This window comes from Triturus cristatus, chromosome 1_2, assembly GCF_964204655.1.
Source record: "Triturus cristatus chromosome 1_2, aTriCri1.1, whole genome shotgun sequence".
Classification (NCBI taxonomy): Eukaryota; Metazoa; Chordata; class Amphibia; order Caudata; family Salamandridae; genus Triturus; species Triturus cristatus.
The window spans coordinates 516636140-516653910 of NC_140580.1; the positions used below are offsets into that span (position 1 = coordinate 516636140).

Genomic DNA, 17771 nt, shown 5'->3' on the forward strand with positions numbered 1-17771 from the left:
ATTGCGCTCCGGATTGAAAATCACAAGGAAATAAATAACACTCTGTAAAATGCAGAGTGCACTTACTTGCTTCAATGCGGGCCCCCGGCTTCTCTGCCTAAATCGTCTCACCGTCCTGGATGATGGATGCAATGTGAAGGACCTTAGTTTTTTGAACCGGCAGGTCAAATATCATTATTGTTTAATAGTTTTGCACTGCGAGCTGAAGTATTTTCAAACCAGCAAGTTGACTTAAGAAAAAGACCTAAACGTTCCCCCTTTAGAAACAACGATGTGGATAATTCTATGCCTCTTAACCCCTTGTGTGCGCACGACGGCTCCCGGCCGTCGTGCATTACGGTGGGCGTGTGCGCACGACGGCCGGGAGCCGTCGTAATCGCGCACGCGTTTATTTCTCCCGCACAGCGGGAGAAATAAACCCGCACACAAGGGGTTAATGACGCCCGCATTAATTAATCAGGAGCTCTCCGACCCGACGCCCGAGCACTGTGCTGAGGGGGCCCCCTGGAGCTTGGGGGCCACACCGCACCGCGGGGGCTGCTGGGGCCTGTGTTACGCCCCTGGTCCATCGGTGCATTTTTTTATTTTTTTATTATTTTTATTAGTTTCATTTGTAGTTATGCATACATTAGAATCGATATTTCAGCAATCAAGGAGTATATCCGTACATTGACAGGGGGAAGAAAGTCACATTTACATGTTATCTGCTGCTCGATCTCTATTGCGCCTCATTTCCAGTTCCAACGTTGGGGAAATACAAAGATTACCACGGTATACATTCCATTTGCCCCATTTCCTATCCCACTTCTTTGGGCATCCCCGAATTGTAAAAACTTCCTTTTCTGAAATCATACATTTATCAACTTCCTGTAACCATGCTTGCGTAGTTGGAGAACTTGCCGCCCCCCATCCCTTAGCTATTTCTCTTTTGACCAGGGTATATCCAAGTGTGGCTAGCTGTTGTTCCACCTCTATAAGATCCGTTGCCGCCCATATATTAAGCAGACCCAACCCCGGTGTGAGAGTCAATACTTTCCCTAGGGCCGTTTGGATATGAGTCGTGGCCCCCTCCCAGATCTGTAGAAGCTGCGGGCATTCCCATACCATATGATAAAAGGTAGCCTTATGGTTGCAACCCCTGAGACAGAGTGGATCAGTCCTGGCCCCTATCTTTGCAAGTGTTACTCCCGTTAAATATGATCTATGAAGAATTTTGAATTGTATCAATCGGAAGCGGAGGGTGATGGCCGCCTCTCTAGGGGACATCAGGGCAGCCTGCCAATCTTCATCTTCAAGTGATCCCAGGTCTCCCTCCCATTGTTCTCTAAGCTTGTGCAATGTGTCCGGTATGTTATTACACAATTTTTGTAGGTCAATGAAATGGCTTTGGAATGTAGTGGCCCATCTAGCAGCCGATCTTCCAACGGTGATGACTCTGGTAACTCTGCGGGGTTCGGTAATGCTGTGGTGAGGGCGTGTCGGATCTGCATGTATCTAAACTGTTCCTCCTACGCCATCGCATACTGATCTTGAAGCTCCTTAAAACTGAGGATCAACCCCTTTTTGATCATGTCTCCAATGACGGAGATCCCGTGGTGTCCCACCTATCAAAGCCGGGTTGATGGCAGAGAGAACCCAACCTTTGGGCATACCATAGTGGCATTGCCTTTGTGAGGACGTTTGACCACCCTAGTCGGGAGTTGGCCCAATGCCAGATAGCTATTGTATGAGAGAGAGGCCCCAAATATTGCCGTCGCCTCACTTTGGAGTACAGCACTCCCAGATAACCTGAACGCCCAGTCTGATATCTGTCCAGCATATATGCGGGATCATTAGGAGAGCGGTAAATCCACTGGTTTATCACCACTAGTTGCGAGGCCCAGTAGTAGAGTCTAAGGTCTGGGAGGGCTATTCCTCCATCGTACCAACCTTTCGTTAGTTTTTTGGTGGCAATGCGGGGGCCCTTCCATCCCAGAGCAGGGTTCTAACCTCACTCTCCACCACTGTGAAATATGTGTCTGGAACTCGATATGGGTAATTCTGGAGAATATATAAGAAGCGGGGAGTGCCAGCATCTTGAACAGGGCAGCACGACCTATCAGTGACATGGATCTCCAATGTTTAACATCTGTTTTGAGCCGGGCCAGTGGGGGGGCCAGGTTACGACCATAAAAAAGGACAGGGTCAGATGTAGCATATATTCCCAAGTACCGAAAGCCTTCCCCTGCCACCTCGATTACGCAATTTGGGGGGAGACGGGGAACCTGCCCCCGGAGCATAAACAGTACAGATTTACTCCAATTTATTTGATAGCCAGAGTACTTTCCAAAATTCGTGAAAATATCCAGGACACCGCGAATGGACTTATATGGGGAGGCTAGCTACAGCAAGATATCGTCTGCGTACAGGGATATTCGATCTTCCTGACCCTCAGCCCCTTTCAGGCCCCGCACCATACCGTCCCGACGGATCCAGGCGGCCAGCGGTTCCAGCATCAAGGAAAATATCAATGGGGACAGAGGACAGCCCTGTCGGGTTCCCCTTCGCAGTGTGAATATGCGTGAGGTATAGTTAATAACTCTCACATGGCCCTTTATATCTGTGTAAAGTAGTTTAATCCAGCCTAAAAATGTCAGGCCAAATCCCATCTTGGTCAAGACTTCAAGTAAATATGGCCACTCAATGGAATCAAACGCCATGGAGGCATCTAATGATAACACCACAGCATCCTCTTCCAGGAATTCCCTCCGTGCCAGCATGTTGTTAAGTCGGCGGATGTTCAGTGCTGTGTTGCGCCCCGGCATAAACCCAGACTGGTCAGGATGCACCAGTGATGAGAAAACCGGGACCAATCTGGTGGCCAGAACTTTAGCTAGGATCTTAGCTTCCGCGTTGATCAATGAAATCAGCCGGTAGGAGCCGCACTGATCCCCAGGCTTCCCTGGTTTACGGATTACAACTATAGATGCTACTCGCTGGTCACTGGGCAGCTTCCCTTGCTCGTAGCTTTCATTGTACATGGAACGCAGATGAGGGGTAACGTGTGAGGCAGTTGATTTCAAGAATTCGATGGGGAGCCCATTGGGCCCCATGGCCTTCCCTGAGTGAATTTGGCTTATCGCCTTTTGAATCTCTTCATCCGTCAGGTCACCCGCCAGTGTGTCTATGTCCGTTTCAGAGAGAGTTGATATATTGCTATCAGAAAGTATTTGGCGAGAATCCTCTGCAGTGTATGCAGTGGTGGGAGAGTATATCTGCTCTAAGTGATCCGCAAAGGCTTGCGCTATATCTTTGGGATGCGTTATAGTGCTGCCATTAGACATGGTCAGGCTCAACACCCACCTCTCCCCTTGCTCTCTCTTTTCCAACCAGGCCAGCATCTTCCCAGTCCTGTCTCCGAGTTCATATAAACGATGTTGTATGTTGAGGTGTTTGGCCAACATATGTTTCCTAGCTATGATCCGATACTCTTCTTGTTTTTTCTTGGTGATGCAATGAGGGCTTATCTGAGTTAACCTGTTGTAATTTACAAAGCTCATCTTCCAAGTGGGCTAACTGGCTATGTTTCTTCTTTATGTATCTCACCTTTAGGGACAAGGCATGTCCCTTTAGCATCACTTTACAGGCCTCCCACAAAGTTTGCGCTAACATTACCGAGCCAGCATTTTCATTAAAATAATTACAGGTTTGCTGACAGAGTTCTGCTTTAATATCCGGGATTTTCAGTAACCACGGGTTTAGAACAATTGTGGAACGTGGCTGCCTCTCCCAGTGTGTAAGTTCAACCGTAACCGGAGAGTGATCGGAGATGCGTCTTGGCAGAACATTGGGTTTTTGAAAATTTCCAATGGAGGCTGCATGCGTTAGGAAATAATCAATTCGAGATGAGCTTCTATGCGCATTCGAAAAGTACGTGTAGTGGATATCATTGGGTTTCAAGGTGCGCCACACATCTACTAGACCCATAGCTGTGGTGAATTCTTTCATTTGTACATTAGGACGTGCCCCCGCCCGCCGGGGGTATCTATCCTTATCTTCCTACATGATCATGTTGTAGTCCCCTCCCATTACCAGTGTGCCCACCGGAAGGTCAGTCAATATTTTTCCTTGAGCTATCAAAGCTTCTTTACCCAACGCAGGAGGTAGGTATACTGAAATTATGTTAAGCGCCCTCCCCTCCCATTGGGCCTCCAGGACAGAAAATCTACCCCCCGGGTCCGCCCAGGCATTCTTTACAATGATAGCTAGGTTCTTCTTAACTAGAATCCCAGTTCCCCTGGATCCCGTGGTAAAGTCGGCGTATACTAGGAGTTTGTACCCCCATCGTGTGAGGGCTTTACTTTTGTTTCCCACCATGTGCGTTTCTTGCAACAATACTATGTCTAGGGCCTGCCGTTTCAGGTACTGCTGGACGATTCCTCGTTTAATTTTATCACCCAGTCCGTTTACGTTCCAGGAAAGTATAGAGCTCGACAAATCCATTTTACCCCCCATCATCCGATGTGGTGACAGTAAGAATGCAACAATTTAGCCGGAGTGCGTGTTTAACAATCCCCCGTAGTGGTATAGCCAAGGCATGCCCTGGCTCGTCCTCACAGCAATTAAAATCTGGTGCGGACTGTGCATGTGGCAGTATGCATAGACTACTTTGTGAATCAAACATTCCTAAAAACGATGAACACCCAACCCCCCACCCCCTTACCGCCCCCCTCCCTGCCTGTGGATTTAGAACTACCCACTCCCCAACTAGGCAGAGTGCCTCTCCCCCTCCCAAAAAAACCGAAAAGTGTGGGTGTGCGGTCCCCCATCTCAGCCTACAGCGATCAGTGGTATACCTCCATTCTGGGAGCTCCCAGCCCGACCCATGGAGGAACAAAATAACACAATTCCCAAATAAGGCAGAGCGACAGTAACAAATGCTATATCAAATGCCCTCCAGACCTGTAAGTCACTATTATCATAGGAACGTTCTCACTAATGTCCCGAAGCACACCTGGAGGTAGATTTTCCTGCAGTCCCCATCATCTGTACATCTGTACCACCAAGGTTACGCCTATGTGTTTTTAGTACCAGCGGGGCCATCCTCTGAAAGAGCCCCATCGCTATCCCTGTGCATTCTCGTCCCTGTGTTTTGATATCGACGGTGTCCACGAACTCTGCGCCATCCCTCTGGCCATTCCCACGCGTCTTCCGGCGAGGTGAAGAACCACGTCTTTCCGTCTGATTCCACTCTCAGTTTCGCTGGAAACAACATGGCGTATTTCACCTCTCGATCCCGGAGCTCTTTCTTCACTGCCTGAAAGCTACGCCATTGGGCCTGGACCTTGGCCGTGAAGTCTGGAAAGAACGTTATGTAACTGTTCTCTACCTTGAGTGGGCATCTATGCATTTTTGAGGACTAAAATAAATGGAAATGCAGACTAAGTGAACAATTGGCCTGTCAAATTGGGTTGATTCATTGATGATCGCGAATGAGATCGGAACTTAGAAGAAGCAAATGTAGTTTTTGGAAATTCATTCCAAAGTCTTGGTAATAGGCGGGCTAGGTGGTACTTAGGTTTAGGATTCTGGAATCGGAATGGAACACTGGAATAATAAAGAGATAGGACGATCCACAACCACGATACTACTAGTCGATCTGATTAGATAGGTCAATTTTATTGCAATTGTCATCCTGTCCAAAAATCTTTTTGGAGCTTTTTAAAAAATATTTACACCAATCAATTACTGGCTCTTTATTATGTCTTACATGGTCAGCATCTAGGGGTGAGAAGACAACGAGGTCTGTTGAGCCGGGAGCTGGAGGTACCTCCCAGGGGCAGGATTGCTCTTGCTCTTACAGACAGCTCTGTAGCTGGCCCCAGTAAGTCCTCCTGTTGTTAATATTAATAATAATATTTCCCTAACTTTTACTGCACCTTATTTTTTCGAACTATTATTTCCATTTCCTAATTTATTTTTTACCAAATCTTCTTCGATCTATCTGTTTCTAAATTCTTGTTATTCCTGCATTACCTACCTACTTAGTTATTATATTTCTAGTGTCTTTTTTTTTTACATTAATCTAAATTCCTCTGAATCCATAGTACTAGTAGTCTGTCTGTAGCTTGCTTTATAATTTATTATGGTTTTTCAGTCAGCTTTCCCTCTCCCCTTATATTTTGTGGACTGCCTAGTGGTGGTACTACTGTACGACTCAGAGAACACATTGGTTCTTTACTACTACTAGAACTACTACTCTGCTGTGTAGATTGCATGCCCAACTAAGACATTCTACGCATGTTTGTTGAGATTAGAAGGCTTTCTTTTACTTTCTTTCTCATGCTCAATCAGTAAATATAATGATAGTCATGTTGGACACCCCCAAGTAGTGTATTTTGACTTTTTCTCGTCTAGGTCTAGTACTATTATTATTATTAGCAGCAGTTAATTGTGAACAACTGATTACCGTGCACCATGGCTGGAAGGAAATATGAGGAGAAGGAGGGCACAATTATATTTTTCAACCGAGAGAGGACTCGAGAGACTTCATGCCCGATTGTCCGCCCAGGTTGCCACTCATTTTGTTTTTGTTTTAAATATTAAAACCCAGATTCACTAAAAGCTCTAGCCACTGAGTCCAGTCCTTTGGGTTGTCCTCTTCTTGAGAGGCTTTTCGAAAATTACCACCAACAAAATGCCCAAACAGATATTTTATTATTTTTGATAGGATAGGACATACTACTGTGTACTCTACTCTAGTACCCCATTTGATCTAGTGATGTGTGTGGTGTATGTATGTATTATATTTTCAATCTTGCTAGTGAAAAAAAGGGGGGAGGCGTATATGGCATTTCAAAAATTTGTAATGTTTTTTCTAGGCGTACCGACCACTAGTGCCGGGGCCAGCAGGAAGGCGACGCCAGCCAGGAGAGAGCAGATGCAGCAGCTGCAGGGGTGGGTGAGCCAGTAGCAGTGGTGGCCGGTGGTAAGTTATATTCCTTACTTATTGACAATACACACTCACTGCAAGGGTGTGCACTGTACTGTTGAGAGAGACTAAGTTGTTGTGAACAACGGTTGAAGTAGACACCCTTAACTTAGCATTAGCAATAGCATTAGCATCAGGAGTTGAGTAACTAATGGCCTCTTCTATCTGACTTCAACTCAGCTAGGAAAGCTTTATGAAGAAGAATAAGAGTCAGACAACCTTGTTGGATGGGTTGAACGAAAAGGGAGAGAAGGATGGAAGGAGGGAGGACTGGTGACGTGTAATATATGACTGGCAGAGAAGGATGCAAGGGAGTAGGAAGGGGGCCAGGGATGCGTAGGATGCTGATAGGATGCATGGGTGGTTGAAGGATGGGTGAAAGGTGAAAGAAAGGATGCCTGCCTGGGTGGGTGGAACTGTATGGGTGATAGGAATCCTCCGGAGGGTTTGATGGGTCAAACTCAAAGGCAAACAAGGACACATGGGTGGTTGTTTAAAAGAAATTTACAAATGTATGTTGTTAGTGAAAGGTTTGGAAGAATGATAGCAATGTTTACTTTGAATGGATGGAAGCCTGGATGGCATTCAGAAGAGAATGTAAGAGAAAAAAAAAAGTGCGAGAGTAGCAAAGCCAAGGGTGAAGATAAGAATAAGATTAGAATTTTTTTTTTTTAAAGCTAGAAGAGCAATGCAAGGACATTTCTTTTCAACGTTTTTGATTTAAGGTTGTATTTGAGAATACTCCCTTGACTCACAGTAGTTTGCAAGCTCAACATATGTATTGTGTTTGTATGTACACATACCCACCCATTATCAATCGCCTCCCTCCCACTCCGAGGCCCTGTCCCTACCTATGTAATTTCGACCGTGCCAGCCATGGGTGGCCTATCGGCTGCATGGTTACACAATCAATCAATAGCACCTCACGTCGTCTTGTATATAATCATTCAGATCAGATATCATCTGCCTTGTAGTAGTCAAGGTGAAAGTGAAATTGAGCAGTTGCCATTGATGTAACTTAGTATGGCCATAATAGAAAAATAAGATAATTGTGTAGTTGTAGAGTACAGCTGGCCCACCTGCAGACAGTAGTAAATAATGTGAGTCTGAGATACGAGTATGTCTGTCTAGGGCACAAGCTGACTGCGCTTGTATGCCTACAAGGTTAATTTAGCTAAACGAGAGAAGAAGAGTCTTGTCTACTCCATAGTTCCTAGTAATGCCTGAAACTCCCATAAATGTTATGTACTGTGCTTGCTAGTACTACTGTGCCAATGTATGTGTATATTTAATTTTGTATTACTGTTCTGCTAAGAGTATTAGTTACAATTGTCTTTTTTAATAGCTACTCCTTCCCAACCAAAACAACCAAACAGGAAGGAGTTAGCAGCCATGGCCCAGCAACGGACGTTGGAGGCCATCCGTGCGGAATATCAGCGGCTGGTGGTCCTGGTGGAGGAGGCGGCAGTAGCTGCAGCCTCCTTCAATGCCCCGGGACCCAGTCAGGCTCCCCAGTGCCTCCAGTGGTACGCCGCCGTGGTCATGCAGCCGCCCGCCGCCCTTCTTTAAACAGTGCTGCCCACCCCTTTTCATGCAACTTCAAGACCTTTAAGCACTGCATGCTCCTCGAGATGGCGCGCCTAGAAGAGCGGATAAACACCCTGGAGAGGAATATCCAGTGAGCCTGCCGCTAGAATTTCGTCGCCTTGCCCTTTTTTAAATCTTCTTTTTGGGTGGGTGGGAACTAGGGAAAAGTTGGAGTTTGAAGACATGGACATTAAACTCTTATGATGGAAATTAGTCGGGGTTAGGGAGAGGGGTGGGTCCGGTGTTGTGTTTTTTTTCATTAGTTTATTTGTTAGGGGAATACATTATTTATAGCTCACATATGATGTAAATGTTTTGTGGGGGGGGGGGTTACTCTTTAACTTCACACGGTTTCCTTTGCTGCACCAGTGCTGCAGCCAGTTTTTGATTGAAATAATCTGCCGATAGTGTAACACACCACCAGATGGATGTGGTACCCTCACTTGTGACTTGTCCTACTAGTACTGTCAGTCTCTCCTCCTAGTCTATGCAATCTGCAACTAAATACCCTATGGACGAGGAAGGGTGTGGATATGTGAATTAATGAATTAATTTCCATAGTATTATGCCTGCCCCAAACTTCTTCTCTTACATGTGATTGATGTTTATTTATACTTAGGCAAAGCGATGGCTGCATAGTGATGGTTTGGTTTCCCAAGGTGCCTCGGTGGTGGTGGTGGTGGTGGTGGTGGTGGTGGTAGTAGTAGTAGTAGACACTGACAGTAGCATTTGCAAAAAAAATAAAATGAGACAGTCAGTCACCTGAGGGAGACTCAGGAATGAGTAGTAGAAGTACAGTACACAAGAAGACTTCCTAACAAGAAACCTTGATCATGATAAGCAATGCTAAAGTAAAATAAACCAGAATGCCTGAAGGGCTAGCCTAGTACAAGTTACAAACTGAAGTCGACTAGAGCTATGATGATGAAGCAGACAAGAGGCTTCGTAACCTTTAGTGCTGGAACTAGGATGATTGATGACTCGATGCTGGCAACCAATTATATTATGATGATGGATTATGTAATGTTCCTCTGGGGAAAAAAATAATTTCGAATACTGTGAATGGGTGGGCAATCTAATATTGCCAGTGTGGGCTAAAGTATATATACTTAGAGCAGAAGATCCTAGCCCTGCCTTGAGTTAGTGTTGCTTTCAGCACTTCTGCCTCAGCAAGTGTGTGATCAATAATTGGTGTAAATTTAATTTAGTCACACCTCAATATAAATCACACAGTCCCGGGGAAGAGGGTTAGGGTTTGATGAATGATTGGGCAGGGGAATTTGAGGTAAAGGTTTGACAAAGACAAACACTACACATGGACAACACACAATCTTGGCAGCCGACCATCATAAATCTGTTAAGGGAGAAAAAAGAAATGCATGCATGATGAAGACTAGACTAGTAGTACTAGACTAGTAGTACAAGGCAGCAGTATATTATTAATTAATATTATGCAATTGCCTTGCCTGTCTGCTCTCAGGTTGACACAAGTTACATACATTTCATGTTCTGTTATACCGGGCTTCCTTTTAAAGCTAGCAAAGAAAATCAAAAAGTATCTGTAGGACTCAAATATAAGCAAACAAACAACAACATACACAGTCATAATGATTGAAGAGAAAAAATGAATCAAATTAAATGATACTATAATTATTGTCAAATTGGCAGTTTCATCTCGGCATATTCTCTTGGTCCGTCCTTGGACTGTCCGTCCGTCAATCTTGGGTGCCTGCCTGGCGGATGCGGTTTGGTAAGGTAAGTGTGAGTTGTAGATGGAAAAACAAAAAGGATATTGGAAAATCAAGTAGAAAAGTAAAGTTAAACCGCATAAATTAAAGAGGAGTGCAACAAAAAACTTTCAGAGGCGGCATGGCTAAATCATGTCTGTTTCCAGCAGTTACCTCATACAACAGGAGCAGGCATGCCCACCCAACCTCCACTTAGCTTAGATTTTTTTTTGAGCCAAACAGCACTGAGCACACATACACACACACACACACACACACACACACACACACAGCAACATAGCATTTTCCAAATTAAGTAACAAAATCAATGCACCGCTGTCAGTCACACCACCACACTCGCTTCCAACACTACACAGACATGTAGGACTGGTGCTGTTGTTGTTTACCTTTTAGGCCACTTCATGAAACGCCCTGAGTTAATACATCAATCATCTCCAATCCTACTGACTGGCTGTGAGTATGGTATGGTCATGGTGTTCAACTCTGTAGTGTCCCGAGTGAGTCCAGAATCAAAAATGCAATGGATCGGCCTGCAGTAGGACAATTTTGTTATTGAACAACAATAAGGGAAACATTGACTTGAGTATGCCGTATGTAGGCAGTAAAGCACACTAACTGCCACCACAAAATGGCCACATGGCATCTCTGTGCCCAAACCTACAGTGCCTTTCTGTCGGTAAATAGGGTCACATGACTGTGGCTGTCTCCTTTATGATGGGATGTTCATTCCTCCCAGACATGGGGACAGACCGGGCTTACATGTGACAGGATGGGCCACCGAGGCAAGTGGCTAGGGGAGGAGTTGAACCCTGCCCTGAATTACACTTCAAAAACCTTGCCTGCAGCGCACACAAAGGAACCTGAACACCTGGCTTCTGTCACTGTAGACATTTGGGAGCCAACCCAGCAATGGTAGGGGAGTGGGCTAGGTGCTGCTCCCCACACAAAGACTGACACTGGGGATAAACTGTTCCACTCCCAGTCGCCAAATCAGATTTCTTCTAGATCTGTGGAAGACTCCGAAGGAAGACTGCCCTGCTGCTGGAAGGGCTGCCCAGCAGTCTGATGAAGGAAGACTGGACCTGCTCTTGAACCCAGGAGCACCAGAGTGTCTCTAAGTGCTAGCTGGCTGACCTCCTGTGTGAGCTACAGGAACACAACAACTCCAGAAACTATGCAACTTATCTGCTTCTGCTGGTCATTGCTTGAGTGAATTCTAGCCTCCAAGTAGAGCTCCCCTCCACCACCTCCTCCCGCCATGTTCTGGACCCTTGGTGAGGTATTAAAGTGGCTTCCTACCAAAACTCAAAACCTTAGACTTTGAATTTTTTCAGCAAAAACTGCCCTGAGAACTGGCGGAAGACCGGGACCTACCTGGAAGCTGATCCGATGAAACTCCTTTGCCGGTGGGATTGACTTGGCCTTGCAGTACTCTCTTTTGTTGCAGCCTGCAGCCTTGTTCTGCTGTGGTACTCCGAGCTCCAGCAAAACATTTAAGTCCAATAGCAGAAATAATTAATCAGGCTCGACTAAAATCAGCACCCAATCGACGTTAACAACCTCTTGACTACAGCCTTCTGCTTGGTCCTACTGAGAACTCTAACTTCTTCAGGAAATCTTCAGAATTTCTTCTAAGTCTGAAGCTAACTCTTGACTGAGGAGAACCTTGTGCCTGTATTCGACCTGTGCTCCAACGCAGTCAGCCTCAACTTGTGACTTTGTCCCGGGCTTGGGCGTCCAGATACCGTCCGTTGCCGCTTTGTTCTTTATGGTGGTATTTTTCAAAAAAATCGTTCCAGGTTCCACTTATTGGATTTAGTTTGTTTTGGTGTCATATTTTAGTTTTATTAAAATGTACTCTATTTTTCTAAACTGGTGTGGGAATTTTTCCTGTGTTGTGTTTTCACTTTATTACTATTTGTGTGCTGCCTAAATACTTTACACATTGTCTTTAAGTTAAGCTTGACTGCTTATGTGCCAAGCTTCCAGAGAAATAAGAATAAGTTAATTTGGTGACTTTTTGTGCCTCACCCTAACAAGGAGAGTGTTTAATATGCGAGTGGGGCTTCTACCCCTCTCAACTAATAACCCAATTTCTTACACCCCCTCCCACTTTATCTTTGGAATGGCAAGGGAAGCATATATTCCCCCTTCCTTGTACAAAGTAAGGGGACTAGTCACAATTCCCTGGTCACTTGTACATTGAGGGGACAGTTAATATTCACCCCTCTATCTATGGGCAAGGCAGCTGTGAAACAAAACCACCCCTGCCCACAGTAGGAAAATGTGAGGAGGAATAAGGAGACATGTTCACTCCACCCCTGCACAATGCGAGGGGCTTATAGCAAGTTCCCTCCTGCACCAGGAACCCAGCAGTGCAAGTGGCAGGGGTCTCAGAAATGTTGCCTACAAGCTGGATCCCGATTCAAACTTTTTTCCTCACTCATCCTTGAAAAAGGCCAAGGAGGAGGTTGCAACATTTGCATACCACCCTTGGGCAAGTTGGAAGTGGTGTGAGTATCAAAGATCAAACTAAATGTGGGGTTTGAAACAACATGGGCATCTTTGAGCTACCACATGGTTTATATATTTTTTATCTTTGAGAACTCACATTTTTGTTTAAACCTCCAAATCTCTGGACAAAAAAATCCCCAAAGAAAAGACACTGAATGACTAGGAAGACCACTGTGCCAATGAGTGCTGCAGCCCCCTGGTGACATTTAACTTACCGGCCCTGGGTACACTTTTGGCAACATATACTAGGGGCTTATAGGTAAGGACAATATGCCAATCAGGGGGATACCAATTTCACCATGTTGAAAGGAAGAGCACAGGCACTTTACTACTGGTTTAGCAGGGTAAAAGTCCAGAGTTCTATAGCCAACGAAAACAGTAAACAAAAAAAGGGCACTTTTGTTTTTACAAATTTGGGGCGACCCTGCAGAAACGGCAAATTCCCAACAGCCTTGAACATTGTTCTTCTAGCTACCGGTAGTCCCTGGAGTGATTGCAATAGTGGAGTCAAATGTTCTCTTGGATGGAGGCAGTGAAGGAGTTTCTTGGCAGCATTTTGGATTACTAGTATTCTGCATATGAAAACAGAGAGGGCACCAAAATATAGGCAGTTGGCATGCCCCTACAGTGTTTGCATTGTGTACAAGGTGCTCTTTGTGGCCTTGTTGATTTGTGGTAGCAATGATAGTTCTGAATCCAAGGTTGCCCCTAGGTTTAGGACTTCTCTTGATGTCTCTGGAGAAGCCTGGAGCTCCTTCAGCTATATGGCAGTAGACTGTTATTTTTGCTATTCTCCACTGGTCCTGAAGTCTGTCATTGTGGTGCTGAGCTTTAGGTGGTTACTCATCTGCCATACATTTATTGTGCGCAGGCAGTCTTGAAACTTCGATTAGTATAGATATTCTGTGCACTAAATTGTTTTAATGATTTGTGTATCATCTGCATAACTGCCCCAAGTGAAGATAAATGATCTAGTCTGGTCTGGTAATTGGGTTATGTCGATGTTGAATAAGTGAAGAGAGATGATGGACTCCCACTGTTTGAGGAGTGTTTTCACGTGTCCCGAGATGAAGGAGTCTTTGTAGTAGTTCGTGGTGCAGGACAGTGTCAAATGCAGAAGCAATAGGGCAGCCACTCTGTACTTGTCCACTGTGACTTTTAGTTCATTACACATTGATATGATGTGCCTCTGTTTTGTATGAATCTGGACTATTGGTCTAACACCAAGTCATTTTCCACCATAGACTTGGAAAGTTGATTAAAAACTGCTTTTTCAAATATGTTTCATAGGAACAGGCCTTTGGATATTGGTGAGTAATTTTCAGTATCAGTTGTTTTTTTTCCATTTCAAGGAGTGGTCTAATGTAAGAGGTTTTCAACTTGAGTGGGAAAGAATACAGAGCCAAATGTTCCGAGAGACTTTCCAATCACAGAATTTGCAATTCGCAAAATCATGTGGTATGTGACTTGGAAATGGGTTGAGGGAGGCATAGCACATAGTTAATTGGAATTGGGTATTAAGAAGGTTCCTTCTAAACAGCTATTGATTATAAAACGTATCAGTATTTTCGGACCAAAAACTGGTGGCAAAATATTGAAAAGTTACTGACAACCGAGTTGGGGTGGTAACACATTTGCAAAAGGGAAAGGGTCTCCTTTGCAATATAAAAAAAGTTTGATGGGTGTAGGAAGGGCAGTAGTCCAATGGCAACTCTGAAACAAACTTTTAAATTTGTTTTCCTTTTTAAATGCAACCCTGTTTCCTAAAATTAATTGCATTAAAAGAAAAGTTTCCTTTATGTAAAGGTGATTACAAACATGGTGGTCGGCTGACCACAGCAGGCTACCATCCCTGTGATGGCATACAATCATATTGAGGTAGGTAGGTATTAGGCAAGATTGCAACCCACTGCAATTTGGTAAATAGGTCAGTTCGTAAAAATATTTTCTATTTACAGTCAGTGTAAAATTTTTGGCCACTTTTTGTGAATGGAAATTTCGTATATCAGGCCCGTAGTTCCAAGAAACGGTATAGCTACCTTCCCTGAACAGTTTGTGCCACCCCGACCCCGCTCACCATTCACCAACACCATCGCAGACTATATCGCGCCCCACGCCCTCGCCTCCACGGACTACGTACTGCTCGGAAACCTGAATTTCCACCTAGAAAACCTTAGCGACCCCAACTCCACTGCCCTCCAAGAGAACCTCACCAACATTGGAATGAAGCAACTCATCTCCACCACGACCCACACACACTCTTGACCCCATCTTCGCCGGAGAAAACAACATTCGCTTCAGTCACACCACAGAACCTCTCTGGACGGACCACCACTGAGTCCACTTCTCCTTCTCGAAAACCACCGCACACAAGCCTACGCCATGCCTCCCCCTCAGAAACTGGAGCAAGATCACAGAAGAGCACCTCACCTCGGCCCTCAGCAGCACTCCTCCTCCTACCACGACAGACGCTAACACAGCAGCCAACGGCCTCCACCAATGGATCGCAGACTGTGCCAACATACTAGCCCCCCTCCAGAACTCCGACAGACAACTCAACACAAAAGCCACCTGGTTCTCCATGGACCTCCAAGAATCCAAGCGCTCGTGCTGACGACTGCAGAAAGCCTGGAGAAACAGCAAAATCCTGGAAGCACGCACCGCCTACAGGGCTGCCACCACGGCACACCACCAACTCATCAGATCTACGAAGAGAAACTTAATTCAGGACAGACTCCTCTCCAAATCCCACAACTCCAAAGAACTCTTCACTATCATATAAGAATTCACCAGACCCCACAGCGAAACCACCGATGTCACTCCCTCCCAGGACCTCTGCAACGAACTCGGCTCCTTCTTCCACCACAAGATCAGGACACTCTACGACAATTTCGACAACCAAGACTAAAGCACCGACCCAACACCATAAAACCAGCCTACCCTCCTCACCTCGACCCCTGTCACCACAGAAAACACCACAAAGACCATGAAGAGCATCCTCTCCGGAGCACCCACGGACCCCTGCCCACCGCACATCTTCCACAGTGCCGCCTTAATCCCATCAGATCTACGATAGACAATCAACTGCGTCCTCGAAACAGACGCGTTCCCCGACGACTAGAAACGCACCGAAGTCAAACTCCTCCTCAAGAAGCCCTCTGCAGACCCGACGGACCTCAAGAGCTACAGGTCCATCATAGTTTTGTAAATTTTGATTTTTGCTATGACAAAACGGTATTTGGAATCAGAGCATTTGTGCAAAATATGAAAATTTAATTTTTTTGCAAAGAGGATAGCAAATCCTTTTTTCCTAACGTGCGCAGGGGAAGAAATAATAGTTGCTACCCATTTTTTGTTCATATAAGATAAAACAGGGTCTCTTGCAGTAAACATATGTCAGCCTTATGTCTAGCTAAATAATCTAAAACCTTAGTACGATTAACAGGGTGTTCTAAACCTTTAACATTAAAAGAAACAAAAACAATTTTAATACCTTTAATATTAGACATCATCATAAAATAAGAAAGACAAAGGAAAAGAAATAACTAGATAGACTGAAAGAAGAAAAAGTAGCTCTAGCATTGTGAGAAAAGAGAAAAAGGAAGTTGCAGACAAACACAAACAAAAACAACATAAAAAAACAAATAGTATTTCGAATCGCACATACGCATGACAAGAATGGCTAGCCTCTACATGGCCTTACAAAGAACTCTAGTAAAGAGGCTTGTTATAAGAAACGTAAACCAAATATTCAAGTAATAGAGTCATTCGTTTCCATGGTGAATGCTGATCTAAGAAGAGTCGAAGATCTTCCAGATGCTCAAAGGACTTCAAAAAACCATCTTTCCAAACTCGCATTGTTGATGGGTTGAACAGTCCATACTTAAAACAGAGCTTACCAGTTTTGGTCAAAGATCAGCAAACTCTTTGCGGATGTTAACAGTCTCCTTGGAAAAGTCTTGATTAATACAAATTTTACCTCCATTAACTATCACGAATGGAATATCCCTTGCCACCCTCCGTATCAGCACTAAATGGTGAGGACTTAAAACTTTAAATATCATTTGACGTGGTTTTTTCTGGAGTAGGACTGCAATGAGAAGGAATTCTGAGCTCCTTCTCAATCTCAAATTTTTCCGGAGATTTTATATGTAATATTCGCAAGTTGTACTGTCGATTACATTTTCTAAGTCAAGTAAGAATTTACTCATCGGTACTATTTTTGTAGCCATAGGTATGAGACTGTCAATTTTTGCTTTATTATCTTGAATTTGTATTACATTGTCTGATACTTCATAGAGAGGCTAGCTATTGTTTTGCGTATATCTTTTATGTCTGATGCAATAGTATCAGTGTTAGAGCGAACAGCTTGTATTTCCTCAAGTAATGTAGATAATGAGGGTTTATTAGCTTCTACTAATTTGGATTTAACAGGTAGAGGAGAGGTACTTTACCTATTCCTAACATGGATATTTTTGCCTTCCATATAAAAAAAAAACAATATTATTTAATATAAAGGCAAAGAGCACGAATAAACAAAGAATTATTCAGCTAGAAAAAGAATACTTTGATATTGAGCTCTGCAGAACCTAAACCAGCTGTGAGAGCGGCCAAGGCATCGGCAGCGCCATTTCCTCAAAGTGACTCCACCCTCCTGACAGAAAACTCAGCAGTGCCTGCAGGCAGACACCGGTGAAAGGCTGAAGAAGGAAAGCTCCCTTAATTTGATGAAGCAAGGAACAGCAAACACAGCCCTCCAAAGCCACAGCAGTATGGAGCTCCCGCAACCTGGAACACACGATAAAACTAGCTCATCGTTCCAAAAACGGGCAGGAAATCATAAAAGGGTTTGGCCCTTAATCAGTAAGGCCGGGCCAATAAACTAGAAATCACCACAGAGAATGCCAATACTGATAATCATTCATTCATCCTTTCGTCCCAAGATCAAAAGA

General features: G+C 44.5%; 1 protein-coding gene across 4 annotated transcripts in view; it reads right to left on the reverse strand.

Annotated features, from left to right (window-relative positions):
• Window positions 1-17771, reverse strand: part of FANK1 (fibronectin type III and ankyrin repeat domains 1) — a 1120241-nt gene that overhangs the window by 176650 nt on the left and 925820 nt on the right. The gene's annotated exons all lie outside the window — the stretch shown is intronic.